Source organism: Tursiops truncatus, chromosome 19 (genome assembly GCF_011762595.2).
Source record: "Tursiops truncatus isolate mTurTru1 chromosome 19, mTurTru1.mat.Y, whole genome shotgun sequence".
Taxonomy (NCBI): Eukaryota; Metazoa; Chordata; class Mammalia; order Artiodactyla; family Delphinidae; genus Tursiops; species Tursiops truncatus.
In genome coordinates this window covers 14345828-14362286 of record NC_047052.1, presented here as the reverse complement: position 1 = coordinate 14362286, position 16459 = coordinate 14345828, and the positions used below count along the sequence as shown (strand labels likewise).

Below are 16459 nucleotides of genomic sequence, written 5' to 3'. Positions count from 1 at the left end.
TTTTGAAACATGTTTTAAACCTAACTGGTGTACATAAGCGTTTACACATTTCAAGCATGCTCCTCAGTCCCATTGTGGCAGGAACTGTAAGTTGGTTCACAAAACACCCTTTCCATTTTCTTTCTATTGTGGAAGCCAAAAAGCTAAAAACTTGCCTTCCAAATTCCTCTGCTGTTGGGAGTAGCCATGTGGCATAATTCTGGCCATTAAGAATGCAAGCCGGAAAAAAAAGAATGCAAGCCAGGACTTCCCTGCTGGTCCAGTGGTTAAGAATCCGCCTTCCAATGCAGGGTACGTGGGTTCAATCCCTGGTCAGGGAACTAAGATCCCACATGCCGAGGGGCAACTGAGTCTGCATGCTACAACCAGAGAGCCCACATGCTGTAACTACGGAGCTCACGTGCTCTGGAGCCTGCACGCCACAACTAGAGAGAGAAAACCTGCACACGCAACTAGAGAGAAGCCCACGTGCTGCAATGAAAGATCCCCTGTACCGCAACTTAGACCCAACGCAGCCAAAGTTAGAAATAAATAAATAAATACTTTTTTAAAAAGAATGCAAGCCTACGAGGACAGGAATTTTTGTCTGTTTCGTTCTCTGCTGGTCAAAATTCACCACGTTGTACACCCTAAAAATGTCCAATTTGGGTGGGAGGATAGGACAGATGTTTAAGGCTACAAATTTGCAACAAGTAGTAAATAAGTCCTAGAGTAGTTCCAGTGTAGTGAATATAGACAACAGTATTATAATCATCAAACTTGCTAAAAGACTAGAACTTAATTGTTCCAGCCACTAAAAGAAAGGATAATTACGTAACGTGGAAGAGGTGCAAATAATCACTACAATGGCAATCATATGATACTATATAAATGTATCAAATTAGCATGTTGTACACCTTAAGTTTACACAATGTTATGTCAAATATATTTCAATTAAAAAATTTAAATATCCAGTCTATTGTACATCACTTTTACTTCAACAGTGTTAAAAAAAGAAGAGCAATTGTTAAGAAAATTAAAAGGCAAGTTAGAAATTGGAAAAAAACAAAAACAAATTTCTTGTTTGGTCCTGCAGGAAGCCAAGGTGAGAATCCTGAGGCGAAAGGAGACACCAAGACTCTGAATTTCAGGTCAATTGCAAGGCTGATATTTACCCAGCTAACACTAGATGTCACCATTGTGCTGTGAAAAATGTAGCTGACATTCAGGTGTTCTATTTAATATTCAGGACCGAGGGAAGCCTTCAAGTGTTTGAAATTGTTCATTTCTCTCCTCTCCTGATCCTAGTATATGATTACTGTGGCCTTATTAAAACTCCCTGAACCTTGATTTTCTCATGCGTATGATTCATTCCGCATCCCTTGAGCCGGGTAGTGCTTGAGGTTGTCCAAGCTCCAAGGGAGACACCAGGGAGGTCGCCGGCCTCAAAGCTCCTGGTGGAGGGTCTCCCCGTGCAGCGGTTCCCACCTCTGGGTCTCTGCCTCGGACCTGCGCTAGCTTCCCCCACCCCAACCCCGCTGTCGGAGGCCACACAGCTGCAAGCTCCACTACTGCAGCCTGAGCTGGAAAGAGAGCAGCCTGGGGATGGTGAGCTCGAGGGAAGTGTGTGCAGATGGCACTGCCCTGCATGAGAGGGAAAGAGGCAAGGAGGCCGTGCAGAGTTTTAGAATGAGGAAACCTCCTGGCCCTGAGAGACAGAACAGCCCCCTGGGTTCTGTCACTGAAAGCTGAGGCTTTAACCAAGGCTGTGGAAGTGTCCAGTTGTTTTGGAGCGTCCAAACCCAGCAGTTTGGTACACCACATGTAGCACAGAAGTTATCGTTCCCCGAAGTCTTTAATGATTCCTGGGCTTTGGCAAGAAATATCAGGAAAGCACATATTGTATATGGAATAGAGGAAAATGATTAGTGAGACCTCACTAATATTTTAATTTGTTGCATTAGTAATTCAGAAATTTCTGTTTAGGATAGTGTACTTCATGAGTATATGGGGTCTTATCCTCAGTGAAAAGAACAAGGGCTCTCCAGGTAATTAGAAACAGAAGCTCTCTGGTTTGTGAGGGATGTCTAGGTAAAGGCAATCTCCTTATTCACAGGCTTATTTACCCTTGGATTTATGGAAAGTAGCCCAATTATCTAGGCAGAGTATGTTTCATACATTTCCTGTATTGATGCATTTAAGAATATTTTAAACAACTTACATTTATTGTGATAAATTTTGGTCTGACATCTGTCATCTTGAATGCTTTTAATTTTTAATGATTACTTGTGTCCTATTTTGTCCCTTTTGCTTTCTTTGCTCTTTTATCAATTTCTGTTAAAGATTTTTTTGATGTGGACCATTTTTAAAATCTTTATGGAATTTGTTACAATATTGCTTCTGTTTTATGTTTTTTGGTTTTTTTGGCCTCAAGGCATGTGGGATTTTAGCTCCCTGACCAGGGATTGAACCTGCACCCCCTGAATTGGAAAGTGAAGTTTTAACCACTGGACTGCCAGGGAAGTCCCTCTCTTTTCTCAATTTTTTAAAAGGTATTTCTCCTGGTTTTATTCTACTAGTGGAACTATTGAAATTTTTTTAAAGTTCTTTAAAATACTTCAAGTGTAGAAAAATTAAGAGAATAACAAACACCCATGTACCTCCCCTCAGCTTTATCGTATCTGACCATTTTGTCATGGCTATTCCATGTGTTTTTTAGAACTAAAGCATTACAGATGGAATTGAAGTCCCCTGTATACATCTTTTGAATTGCATTTACCTCTCTGTGGTTCCAGAGGTAGGTACCATATGAATTTGTTGTTATTCATGCTCATAGATGCTTGAAAACTTGTTATATATGGTTATTTCCATAAACATCATAACATTATTTTACATGTTTTTAATGTATATAAATAGTATACTTGATATTTTCTTCTGCAGCTTACTTTTTAAAATTTTTAATCTAATTTTTATTTTATATTGGAGTAGAGTTGATCTACAATGTTGTGTTAGCTTCAGGTGTAGAGCAAAGTGATTCAGTTATACATATACATATATCCATTCTTTTTCAGATTCTTTTCCCATATAGATTATTACAGAGTAGTAAATAGAGTCCCTGTGCTATACAGTAGGTCCTTGTAGATGATCTATTTTTTTTGAACATCTTTATTGGAGTATAATTGCTTTACAATGGTGTGTTAGTTTCTGCTTTATAACAAAGTGAATCAATTATACATATACATATGTCCCCATATCTCTTCCCTCTTGCATCCCCCTCCCTCCCACCCTCCCTATCTCACCCCTCTAGGTGGTCACAAAGCCCCAAGCTGATCTCCCTGTGCTATGCGGCTGCTTCCCACTAGCTATCTATTTTACGTTTGGTAGTGTATATATGTCCATGCCACTGTCTCACTCTGTCCCAGCTTACCCTTCCCCCTCCCCGTATCCTCAAGTCCATTCTCTAGTAGGTCTGCATTTTTATTCCCGTCTTGCCCCAGGTTCTTCTGACCTTTTTTTCCCCCATATATATGTGTTAGCATATGGTATTTGTTTTTCTCTTTCTGACTTACTGCACTCTGTATGACAGTCTCTAGGTCCATCCACCTCACTACAAATAACTCAGTTTTGTTCCTTTTTATGGCTGAGTAATATTCCATTGTATATATATGCCACATCTTCTTTATCCATTCATCTGTGGATGGACACTTAGGTTGCTTCCATGTCCTGGCTATTGTAAATAGAGCTGCAATGAACATTTTGGTACTTGACTCTTTTTGAATTATGGTTTTCTCAGGGTATATGCCCAGTAGTGGGATTGCTGGGTATATGTTAGTTCTATTTGTAGTCTTTTAAGGAACCTCCATACTGTTCTCCATAGTGGCTGTACCAATTCACATTCCCACCAGCAGTGCAAGAGTGTTCCCTTTTCTCCACACCCTCTCCAGCATTTATTGTTTCTAGATTTTTTGATGATGGCCATTCTGACCGGTGTGAGATGATATCTCATTGTAGTTTTGATTTGCATTTCTCTAATGATTAATGATTTTAAGCATTCTTTCATGTGTTTTTTGGCAATCTGTATATCTTCTTTGGAGAAATGTCTATTTAGATCTTCTGCCCATTTTTGGATTGGGTTGTTTGTTTTTTTGTTATTGAGCTGCATGAGTTGCTTGTATGTTTTGGAGATTAATCCTTTGTCAGTTGCTTCATTTGCAAATATTTTCTCCCATTCTGAAGGTTGTCTTTTCATCTTGTTTATGGTTTCCTTTGCTGTGCAAAAGCTTTGAAGTTTCATTAGGTCCCATTTGTTTATTTTTGTTTTTATTTCCATTTCTCTAGGAGGTGGGTCAAAAAGGATCTTGCTGTGATTTATGTCATGGAGTGTTCTGCCTATGTTTTCCTCTAAGAGTTTGATGGTGTCTGGCCTTACAGTTAGTTCTTTAATCCATTTTGAGTTTATTTTTGTGTATGGTGTTAGGGAGTGTTCTAATCTCATACTTTTACATGTACCTGTCCAGTTTTCCCAGCACCACTTATTGAAGAGGCTGTCCTTTCTCCACTGTACATTCCTGCCTCCTTTATCAAAGATAAGGTGACCATATGTGCATGGGTTTATCTCTGGGCTTTCTATCCTGTTCCATTGATCTATCTTTCTGTTTTTGTGCCAGTACCATACTGCTCGATTACTGTAACTTTGTAGTATAGTCTGAAGTCAGGGAGCCTGATTCCTCCAGCTTCGTTTTTTTTCCTCAAGATTGCTTTGGCTATTCGGCATCTTTTGTGTTTCCATACAAATTGTGAAATTTTTTGTTCTAGTTCTGTGAAAAATGCCAGTGTAGTTTGAAAAAAATATGGAACGCTTCATGAATTTGCGTGTCATCCTTGTGCAGGGGCCATGCTAATCTTCTCTGTATCATTCCAATTTTAGTATATGTGCTGCTGAAGCGAGCACCAGCTTACCTTTTTTTTTTTTTTTTACAACTTTATTTATTTATTTATGGCTATGTTGGGTCTTCGTTTCTGTGTGAGGGCTTTCTCTAGTTGTGGCAAGCGAGGGCCACTCTTCATCGCGGTGCATGGGCCTCTCACTGTCGCGGCCTCTCTTGTTGCGGTGCACAGGCTCCAGATGTGCAGGCTCAGTAATTGTGGCTCACGGGCCCAGTTGCTCCGCGGCATGTGGGATCTTCCCAGACCAGGGCTCGAACCCGTGTCCCCTGCATTGGCAGGCAGATTCTCAACCACTGCGCCACCAGGGAAGCCCCCTAGCTTACTTTTTAAATTCAACTTTATAGACTTGAGATTTAACCACATAGCTCAAGTTCATTCATTTTCACTGATGTTTATTATCATGGTTTTATATTTTCCATCTCTGTCAAGCTGTGCTCTTCAATGGGACAGGCCACAACAGTGAGAGGCCTGCATACCAAAAAAAATATATATATATTGGCAAATCCAGTTTTGGGTGTGGGTGTGGGGAAATGGGCATTCTTGTGCTCTGTTGTGACCATAAATTGATGATGAACTTTCTGGGTGGCAGTTTGCTAGCAGTGTATGTAATAAAATTTTAAATATGCTACCCCTTAGACTCAGAAATTCCACATCTACTAGAAATTTACTCTCAGGTAATAATAAAATTGTATTCAGAAATATACTTATGAGAGTATTTCTTGTAGCTTTATATACAGTTTATATTAATGATAAATTAGAAATGACCTAAATATCCATCAATAGGTGGATATATAATCAATATCCATCAATAGGTGATTAGATAAATTATTATAACTGCTGTGGAATACTGTACAGTCACTTAGAACAATATTGGGAATCACTGTTAATATGAAAAAGACATGCCCATACCTTGTTGACTGACAAGTAAGTTATGGTTGAGCATACATAGTATGATACCTGTTTTGGGCCAGATTCTAGCAGAAGCAGAGCCTGAGATGGGGATTCTTGTGCAAGTGATTGATTGAGTGTGCTTAGGAGATACAGGACCAGGGAAAAAGCTAGGCAAAGATGTGGTCTTAGCTGGGAACTAATTTCATATTGATCCCATGAGAATTATGGAGCTTGAATACATCTACTACAATATTTTCTATAAAATTGAATTTATGGTCATGTAATATGCATATGAGCTTATATGCATGAAAAGATTTCTACAAAGGTACTTACCAAATGTTTTCTCCTGTTTTCCGTGGGATTTCTAATAATTTTTACATTGCTTGGTATACTTTTTTAAAAAAATTATTCCATAGGTCTTTTATTTGTATCTAACTTATCAAATTTTTTTTTAGTTCATCTAACCACTTTTTTATAATGGTGCTGATATATATTTTTTTATTTTTTAAAATTTATTCATTTTTTATACAGCAGGTTCTTATTAGTTATCTATTTTATACATATTAGTGTGTATATGTCAATCCCAATCTCCCAATTCATCTAACCATCATTAACCCCCTCCCCTGCTTTCCCCCTTTCATGTCCATATGTTTGTTCTCTACATCTGTGTCTCTGATTCTGCCTTGCAAACCAGTTCACCTGTACCATTTTTCTAGATTCCACATATATGTGTTAATGTACAATATTTGTTTTTCTCTTTCTGACTTACATCACTCTATATGACAGTCTCTAGATCCATCCACATCTCTACAGATGACCAGATTTTGTTCCTTTTTATGGCTGAGTAATATTCCATTGTGTATATGTACCACATCTTCTTAATCCATTCATCTGTCAATGGGCATTTAGGTTGCTTCCGTGACCTGGCTATTGTAAATAGTGCTGCAATGAACATTGGGATGCATGTGTCTTTTTGAATGATGGCTTTCTCTGGGTATATGCCCAGCAGTGGGATTGCTGGATCATATGGTAATTCTATTTTTAGTTTTTTAAGGAACCTCCATACTGTTCTCCACAGTGGCTGTATCAATTTACATTCCCTGTTGTACTTTTTTATAGAATTTGAATTTTCTGTGTTTACATATTCTTTTATAAGGATGTTTGTAAACTTTTGCTTTTTATTGATTTTAAACTTACATACAGTAAAAGTTACTCTTTTTTGGTTGTATAGGTCTATGAGCCTGGACAATCGCATAGTTATGTAATCACCACTACTGCAATCAAGATTCAGAACAGTTCTATCATTTCAATAAAACTCTCTGCTGCCCATTTGTAGTTAAATCCTCCCTTAACCCTTGACCTTGGAAATCACTGATATGGGAAACAATGTTATGGAATTAATGTGGGAAAGCTTCAGATACAATATAAATGACATCACTAGTGAAGCCACATAGGGGGAAAAATTGAAATAAGTTGTGGCTATTCCAAGTGTAAACTGAAGGCTCTCCAGTATCCTAGTGTTATTTGGTCAACCTTCTCCTTTTTCTATTTTTTCTCCCCCTCAATATTCCTAAAGGACCACTAACTGGTAGCCAGGGCTCCCCTGCACCCGAGATCCTGAGCCTCCAACAACATGAATAGATGCCCTCAACCCCATCCTTGGAAGCCAAGTACCACAGCCTCTCTATGGAAGATCTGTCCAGCCAGAAGCCCCCCAGAAAAGACCTTCTGTCTGTATCCAGAGCAATAAATTGGGCTGAAGAATTCTGCCTAGAGTCTAAGTCCCCTTTGTATTTTTCCTACTAGTTGAATTTGAACTGAATTACAGAGTTTACAGTCCAGCCTCATCAGGGCCTGATAATTATCTGTCTAGGAAAAGTGGAACTGGAAGTGTTTGCAGAGCCCCAAGAGATGTTAAGGCCCTCAGTGACTGAGTTGAAGCAGTGAGAACGGAGATAAAAGCCAGGGTCATACTGCAAAGGCGGCCAGAAATCTGCCTAGGTTGCTTTGAGATCTCAGATATGTCTCCTTTTTCTAGGATTCCATTTCCTCGTTGAAATAACGGAGTGATTTTTTTTGTTCCTTAAACAGGGCTGACTTTTGTTTTGTTTTGTTTTGTTTTTATTTTGCCGTGCTGGGTCTTAGTTGCAGCATGCAGGATCTAGTTCCCGGGCCCCCTGCTTTGGGAGTACGGAGTCTTAACTGCTGGACCACCAGGGAGGTCCTTGGAGTGATCTTTATTTTATTTTAAAAATTATTTATTTATTTATTTTGGCTGTGTTGGGTCTTCGTTGCTCCGTGCAGGCTTTCTCTAGTTGCGGCGAGCAGGGGCTACTCTTCGTTGCAGTGCGCGGGCTTCTCATTGTGGTGGCTTCTCTTGTTGCTGAGCATGGGCTCTAGGCGCGCGAGCTTCAGTAGTTATGGTTTGCAGGCTCTAGAGCTCAAGCTCATTAGTTGTGGCGCAGTGGTTTAGTTGCTCTGCAGCATGCCGGATCTTCCTGGACTAGGGCTCGAACTGGTGTCCCCTGCATTGGCAGGCGGATTCTTAACCACTGCGCGCCACCAGGGAAGTCCCTGGAGTGATCTTTAAATGAAGAAGGCATATCTCAGAACATTTTGTTGTCAGCCAAGAGCACTGGGACAGAATAAACATTGTCGATTTTGAAGTAGTCTGGATGCTAATTATGTGTGATGGGAAATTAAGAATATCTAAATATTAATTTCTAGAGCGGTACCATCCAGAAGGCTGAATAAATGTACAGGTGATTCATATAAATGAGCTTGTGTGTATCTACAGTTACAGCTGTTTCTCGTTACAAAGAGTTATAAACAGTACTGCCTTGATCCAGCTGTTCTTTATCGTGACTGGGCCTTTTTAATAGCCTCCTAACTGCTTTCCTGCCCAGCTTAAATCCATTCTTCATACTGCAGTTGCAACTTGATTGACCTACAGCGAAATCTGACCCGATCCAATGAGCACAGCCAGCTTGACTGCAGTCAAATAAGAGAATCCCCAAATGCTAGCGCTCATCGAGGCTGACCTTTGGCTTCCTCCGCCCCATACAAAATGCTGAAAGGCAGTGCCACCATAGGCCACCGGGAAAAAAAGCAGCCTGCTCTTCGTAGGAGTTGGTCCGGGTGAAAGGGAGTGAAGCCCCCAGAGAAGCGCGGGCGTTCTACAAGAGCGGAAGCGCAGGCTCCGTAAAGCGCGCCAGCAGGTGAAGTACTTCCGGAGCGCCGGAGCGCCGGAGCGTCGCCGCCCACCGTCGGAGGTGAGTGCAAGGTGAACAGGCGTTCTTGTTCCACATTCCGGGCGGGCAGCGCCACAGGTTCCCCCAGGCCCCGGGGAGGGGGACCCGGGAGGGGGTCGGGCGGTGGCGCAGGGCCGCATCAAGCGAGGAGGTCTGCGGGCAGTCCAGCCCTGCCCAGACTCCCTCAGCCCCCCGCCGCGGCCGCTTTGGGAGTGGGGCGGGGGTGTGGACTGCCTTGGAAGGGGTGGCCCTGGTAAGTGACACGCTACGGTTTAGAAAGTGACCGTATCGAGCGCCTACTAAGTGCAGTGTTGTTCCGGGTTCTGGGGACGCAACTGTGATTGAGACGGACGCGGGGACTTTTCAGCCTCATGGGAAAGTCTATATTAATCAAGTCTGATCATAACCGCTGCTCCTGCTCGTAATAACCCCATTGTTTGGGGGCAGAAGACGATGTTCTTAACGTTCATGGGCCCTGTGTGGCCTGGCATCTTGCTTTTGTTTACGTGTATTTTTTTGCTCTATTGTTTCACGCGGGAGAGAGCATTACTTAGTGGTTATGAATACAGATCTTGTGGCCTAAGATAATTAATTAAACTTTCTAAGGCTCATTTCTTTGTTTTGGTCAAATGAGGACAACAGTATTACATATCTCCTAGTACATAGTAAAGTGCCCGAGTTCTGAGGCTGGCACATTGCAGGCCTTCAGTAAATGTCAGCTGTCGTTATTCGCAGCTAATACAGGTTTGCAGGTTTAAAGGAAAGGTATTGACTGAGTTGGGCTCACTCTTGTTTCTCTTCGCTTCTTCTCTCAGCCCCTGCCCTTCATTGAGAGGGAGCCCCGGTGATGACTATCAGGCCCCTTAAAGCCTGGCACAAGGTGAGCATGGGATCCCTCAGATGTGTCTTCAAGAGATCTGATTTGAAGGAAATGGAGACTGAGAGGGGTGATTCTGACACAGTCCTAGAGCCAAAGCAGTAGGAAGACCGCTGTTCACACATCCCTCATCCAACCCCCGTCCTCCCCCAGTGAGACTGGATGATGGTGAGAGGCTAAGCAGCAGAGACCCCAGGGCCCAGGAAGTGATGGCTGGAGATAGCTGGAGAGAATGTCCTGGGAAGCAAAAGTACAGCCTCCTGCATTCTGAGGATTTCTGCTCAGCCAGAGGATCTCCAAGTTCAATAGTTTCCCCCACAGAGGGATATGTGAGAATGAGGGACTCGGGCTAGTGGTGTGGATCACAAGGTTCTTGGGAAGTGGGGGCAGAGGGACAGCAGGAGGAAGGCAAGAAAAGGGGGGCCTGTGCTGAAACCGTACAACTCAGATGGGACTTGAATCCAGCCGAAACCCAGACTGGGACTTGAACTCCCTGTTTTTTAATTGAGATCACACACCTGGTCTCAGGATTTAATGACACTCAGGTTCTTTATGTCTCCTCGAAGAAAGCATTCAGTGAGAGACAAAGTGATAGGTAAGAAGTGGATTTATTTGTAGAGATACACATTCTATTAATGTAAGTTCCTGTGCCCAATGCACAGTGAGGCCAAACAAACTGAAACGTTGAAGTTTGGAGCAGAGAAAGGTTTATTGCAAGGCCATGCAAGGAGACGAGGTGGCTCATGCCCTAAAAGCCCCAAACTCCCCAAAGGGTTTCAGCAAAGCACTTTTAAAAGCCGGGTGAGGGAGGGGGGTGCAGGGTGTGTGGTTAGCTTGTGCACAGTTCTCTGATTGGCTGATGGTGTAGCAGGATGGGGTCACAGGGCTAACATTATCAGTCCTTAGGCTCCAGGAGGCCTGGGGTGGGGGAGTGGTTACATCTGCAAAACAACTCAGGAAATGTGCATCAAATGCTACTCTCTTAAGTACTTAAGAGAGGAGCTAAAGCAGAGGATAAGGGGGAAGGCCTGTAACCCAGGAGTCCTGCTGGGTTACAGTTCCATAGACAGAAAGTGGTCCATCTCAAAGGGCGAGAGTGGCCCTAGGAGAAACACACTCCACAGAGACAGTGTGGGCCATCTCAGAAAGTGAGAGGCCCTGGGTTTCCCTGGTGGTGCAGAGGTTAAGAATCCGCCTGCCAATGCAGGGGACACGAGTTCGAGCCCTGGTCCGGGAAGATCCCACATGCCACAGAGCAGCTACGCCCATGCGCCACAACTACTAAGCCAGTGCTCCAGAGCCTGCGAACCACAACTACTGAGCCCACGCACCTAGAGCCCATGCTCCACAACAAGAGAAGCCACTGCAATGAGAAGCCTGTGCACCACAACGAAGAGTAGCCCCTGCTCACCGCAACTAGAAAAAGCCTGCAGGCAGCAATGAAGACCCAATGCAGCCAAAAATAAATAAATAAAATAAAAAGGATCCGCCTGCCAATGCAGGGGACACGGGTTCGATCCCTGGCCTGGGAAGATCCCACACGCTGCGGAGCAACTAAGCCCCTGTGCCACAACTACTGAGCCTGCGCTCTAGAGCCCGTGAGCCACAACTACTGAAACCTGTGCACCTAGAGCCTGTGCTCCACAACAAGAGAAGCCACCGCAATGAGAAGCCCGCGCACCACAACGAAGAGTAGCCCCCACTCGCCACATCTAGAGAAAGCCTGTGCACAGCAGTGAAGACCCAACACAGCCAAAAATAAAAACAAATAAATAAATAAGTTTATTCAAAACAAAAAAAAGTGTCTCTAATCTTCTGACATTTGTTGCCTGTGGAGCTTAGGATCAGGATCTTGGGCTTAAGTTTGCTGTTGTGTGGTGATCCATTTAAGTGTTTTAACCCACAGAGTTGAGGTCAGGTTGGCATTTTCTATAGATCATTCTATGTGCTGGACAGAAGGTGGACTTGGAGGATGAGTCTGGAGTTAGGGACTGTTGCAGTGCTGAGGGACAGTTGCTGAGGAACTGAAAAATTATATGGTGAGTAATGATGGCGAGTAGGAGTCAGATCCAAGAAATACTTAGGAGATAAAATTGGCAGGATCTGATTACTGATTGTGTGTCAGAACTGAGCAGTGAGTAGGGAAATGGTTAAGAGGGATTCTCGGGTTTCTAGCATAGGAGACCAGGCTGAAAGTGTTGGTACTAACTCACTGAGACAAGGGATCAAAATCAGAACCAACATCATGTTTGAGCATTTGTTTCTCACCGTTTGTTTCTCACGTACTGAGCAGTTGGTGTGAATTTGGAGGAGCAAAGGAGCCAGTTTAGCAAGGGAGATGAGTTCAAAACTGGATTGTGGCTCATATGAATGAGGAACATAACTGGGATGAAGGTTGTATCAGCTTAAAGGAAAAAAAGCACAACATAAGATCTGTGAGTTGAGTTTATTCAGTGTTTTACTAAGGACTGTAGCCCAGGAGTCAGCCTCTCAGCTCTGAGAAACTGTTCTGAAGAGATAAGGAAGGAGCCAGGATGTATATGAATATTTGCCATGGGGGAGAAAAAAAAAACATGTCAAACATCAAAAGATTACTCCTAAACACAAAGACATCTTGAGTTAATGATTTTAGTGCTTTGCATGGGAAGATGCAAGAATTTGGGGTCATTGAAAAATTTCCTTAGATATGTATCTTAACTAACTAGGGGTTGTATCCAGAGCACAGAACGATTCCTGTTTTTCTCCATCCTGAATTCTTCTCCATCCTGAATTCCTCTCAGGCGCATTGTGGGTGGAAGACTGCAGTGGCTAATGGCTTGATCCTTGTAAAACTGGAATGGCAGGCAACAATATTTTTTTTCTTTAGTCATCAGGGCATCTGAGTTAGCCATGTGGTGATGCCAGAACCTCATGAGACCTTGGAGTGAGGAGATGGAAGGGTCATCACCGCACAGGGAAGGCACCAAAGAGACCAGGGGATCAGATCATGGCACTGTATGGGAAGGGAGAGTTGGGCTGCTGGCAGTTTTGTCTGGCAGAGGACAGATTATGTGAGGGGCATAAAGAGAGATGGCCCGAGGAGCTACCTAGCAGCCATTAGAATCAGGAAGCACCTTCTCCTAGGAAGACCATCCGGAGTTGAGTAGGCTGTTCAGAGGGAAATCTGCTGGAGGGGCTCAAGCAGAGGCTTCACAGTCCCCCCCCCCCTTTTTTTTTTTTTTGCGGTACGCGGGCCTCTCACTTCTGTGGCCTCTCCCGTTGCGGAGCATAGGCTCCAGACGCGCAGGCTCAGCAGCCATGGCTCACGGGCCCAGCCGCTCCGCGGCATGTGGGATCCTCCCGGACCGGGGCACGAACCCGTGTCCCCTGCATCGGCAGGCGGACTCTCAACCACTGCGCCACCAGGGAAGCCCAGGATATACTTTTTTAAATAGACCTTTATTGGAGTATAATTGCTTCACAAGACTGTGTTAGTTTCTTGTGTTAGTTGTAAGAATGGATATTTCTGATAAACCCTGAGGCTGTGAGCCACGTGGCAGAGCAGTTCTCCTGGGTTCCCTCGGCACGGCCAAAAAAAAAAAAAAAAAGTAAAAAGTAAAAAAATGTAAATGGCCTCATTAATAATCTTTATGTTGATTTCATGTTGAAATAAAATTTTGGATATATTGGGTTAAATAAAATATATTATTTAAATATATTACATAAAATGTATTATTAAAATTAATGTTGCCATTTTCTTTTTACTTTTTTAATGTGGCCACCAGAAAATTTAAATTACATATGTAGCTTGCATTTATGGCTCACATTATAGTTCTTTGGACATCCCTCTTCTACTGCAGAGCATATCCTTAAGCCCCCTTACTTAGCCATCCATGCATAAATGTTGTTGGTGCATGTGGAAAGTCTAGAACACAGAGTTTATGGCCGACCTGAAGAGTTCTGTCCTAGGGAACTTACTGCATGGGAACAGAAAATGAGAGAGCAGTCATGTTGTATGAAAGGAGAGAAGGTTAGCAGTCCCCTTGACAAGGATGGAAGAGGCCCTCGGACCTGACAATATGTATTCAGAAAATTAGAGTGCAGTCAAATGGGAGTGTGGAGCAGGGGCCCCACCGCGGTGCCTTTGCCATCGTGACAGAGTTCCGTAATGGGCTCTGTTTTAGAAATACTAACTCAAAATAGTATGTAATTTGATTGGACTGAGGAGAAAATGAAGGCATAAACCCCTATTCCATTGTCATTATATTGCAATTAATAACTTTGGAGGCCTACACAAGTTTGGGGACAGGGTGATGTAGGGATGGAAAGGATTGTGAGAAATGTCCTGGTACCACTGACAGAGCTTAGTAAAAGTGTCAGTGAATTGGGTAACGTAGGGGAGTCCTGATATAAAAACAGTTTTTATGGTAGATGACACTAGACTTAATGCCACGAAGTTTGAGTTTCCTTGGGACACCCACCTCCCTGGGTATAGCAGGCTGTTGAGAATGCAGCTCTGTAATCTTGGGGAGAGGTCAGGTCTGGAATTGTACAGTTATTTTTGAGCCAGAATAATTTTATTATTGCAGTGCGTGAGTTGTATGCCTATTTATACAGAGTAACAAACAATTATTCAATCATTTATTTATCATACTTATTTATTGTCTACTATGTGCCAGGTATTGTTCAAGACACCCAAGATAGCAGGAAAGAAAACAAAGTCCCTGCTCTCATGGAGTTTATGTTCTAGTGGTTTAAGATCAAGGTCAGCTAATTTGTAAAGAAAAGGAAAAATAAAGCAGGTGTTCAGCACATAGTTTTATTTTGCAAAAGATATAAAAAGCTAATATTTTAGAATACAAATTAACAAAAATGTACGAATTGATAAAGATCAACACTTGAATATAAAATTTATTTTTTTAACAACTCAAAAATTTAGAAATATTGGTTAAATTTTGTGCTTCCCTGGTGGTGCAGTGGTGAAGAATCCACCCTACAATGCAGGGGACATGGGTTCGATCCCTGGTCAGGGAACTAAGATCCCACATGCCGCGGGGTAACTGAGCCCACTCGCCACAACTACTGAGCTCGCACGCCTCAGCTAGAGAGCCTGCGTGCCAGAAACTACAGAGCCCACGCGCTGTGGAGCCTGCACGCCACAACTAAAGAGAAAACCCGCACACTGCAATGAAGAACCCATGCGCCACTAGGAAAGATCTCACATGCCTCAAGGAAGTCCTGCGGGCCGCAACTAAGACCTGACGCAGCCAAAAATGAATGTAATGAGTGCAGCAAACCTTTTGCTGTTAAGTCAACATTAAGTTGGCATCAGAGAATCCACAGTGGAAAAAAACCATATGAGTGTAGCAAGTGTGGGAAAACCTTTAGGACTTCCTCCCAGCTACATCATCTCGGGTATGCCCACCCTAGAAAGAAGCCTGTCCTGGACCTTGGTTCTTTTGGCCTCCCAGCATTTTTTACCCCATTTTCATGGTAATTACTGCCCTACTTTTGGGGGAAATACGACTCTGCCCCAACACAACAGTTCATGTGGTTTGGGTGGAGCTCTGTTCCCTACTGCAAAGGTGGAACATGTAGCCTAGTCTGGCCCATCTGTACTGTTCCTTCCACCCACCACAATGGTGGGTTCAGGTGACCCAAGTTCATCCAATCAGAATGGACCCTTTGACTGTGCAAAACCTACCATGAAGTGACATTCTTTTCTGCTGGACATGGATGTTAGCCTTGACCCACGTGAAGGCTGAGAAGAAAGCCAGCCCTGCAAACAGAGATGCAGAGAACTAAACTTGCCTCTGGATTTTTCAGTGATGTAAATCAAAAAATTAAATTCTTTGCTTAAATAGTTTTGAGTTGGGATTTCTTTCACTTGTAACAGAATCCATACTGATATTGAGCCATTTCAATGTCTCATATGTTTCAAAACCTTCAGAGTTAACATAAACTTGATTTAGCTTCACTGATTCCACACTATGAAGAAACCTTTCATGTGAGTGACGTATTGGAAAAGATGTAGCTGTGATTCTGATGGTTCATACAGAGGCAACCATTCAAGTGTTGTGAATGTGGGAAAGCCTTTAACCCTCAATTAAGCCAAGTCAACATTCAGGCATCCTAAATGGTTGGAAGTTACAGCAATTTAAGCACTTTAATGAAAATTTCAAGTTATTATAAAACAAAATCTCTATCGAATATTCTGTAGGGTAGATGAATGTATTAATTAGAAAATATTTTTTAAAGTATTTATATCCTACTCAGTTTCTAATAGAAGTGGATGCTGAATTTTATCTTATTTTAGATTGTTAAAGATGATATTTCTTTTTTGACCTATTTATATAGTTAATTATATTAATGGTTTTCCTAATATTGAGTCATACTTATGTTCTCATAATCTTAGTTGGGTATAGTGTTGTTAAGTTTCTTTAAATGTTGCTGGATTATATTAATATGTTTAGGATATTAGCATCTATATTCATAAGTGTGATTGGCCTGTAATTTTTTTCACTCTTTGTCAAGA

The 16459-nt window shown here is 42.5% G+C and overlaps 1 protein-coding gene, 1 non-coding gene and 1 pseudogene across 5 annotated transcripts in view; 2 read left to right on the top strand and 1 right to left on the bottom strand.

The window, feature by feature from the left end:
• ZNF19 (zinc finger protein 19) overlaps window positions 1-16459 on the top strand; it is a 107262-nt gene that overhangs the window by 61652 nt on the left and 29151 nt on the right. For 2 of the 4 annotated variants that reach the window (XM_019935548.3, XM_073796834.1), the window contains exons 3-5: window positions 2699-2776; window positions 8749-9089; window positions 9884-9948. The gene's annotated coding sequence lies outside the window, so the exon portion shown is untranslated. Of the gene's footprint in view, window positions 1-2698; window positions 2777-8748; window positions 9090-9158; window positions 9322-9883; window positions 9949-16459 lie in introns of those variants that run through there. The other 2 variants (XM_033845248.2, XM_073796833.1) reach the window with 1 other exon arrangement.
• On the bottom strand, window positions 4824-4930 carry LOC117309305 (U6 spliceosomal RNA). The gene has a single exon (XR_004523592.1). It is a non-coding gene; the product is annotated as a U6 spliceosomal RNA (small nuclear RNA).
• On the top strand, window positions 13933-14021 carry LOC117309303 (U6atac minor spliceosomal RNA; annotated as a pseudogene).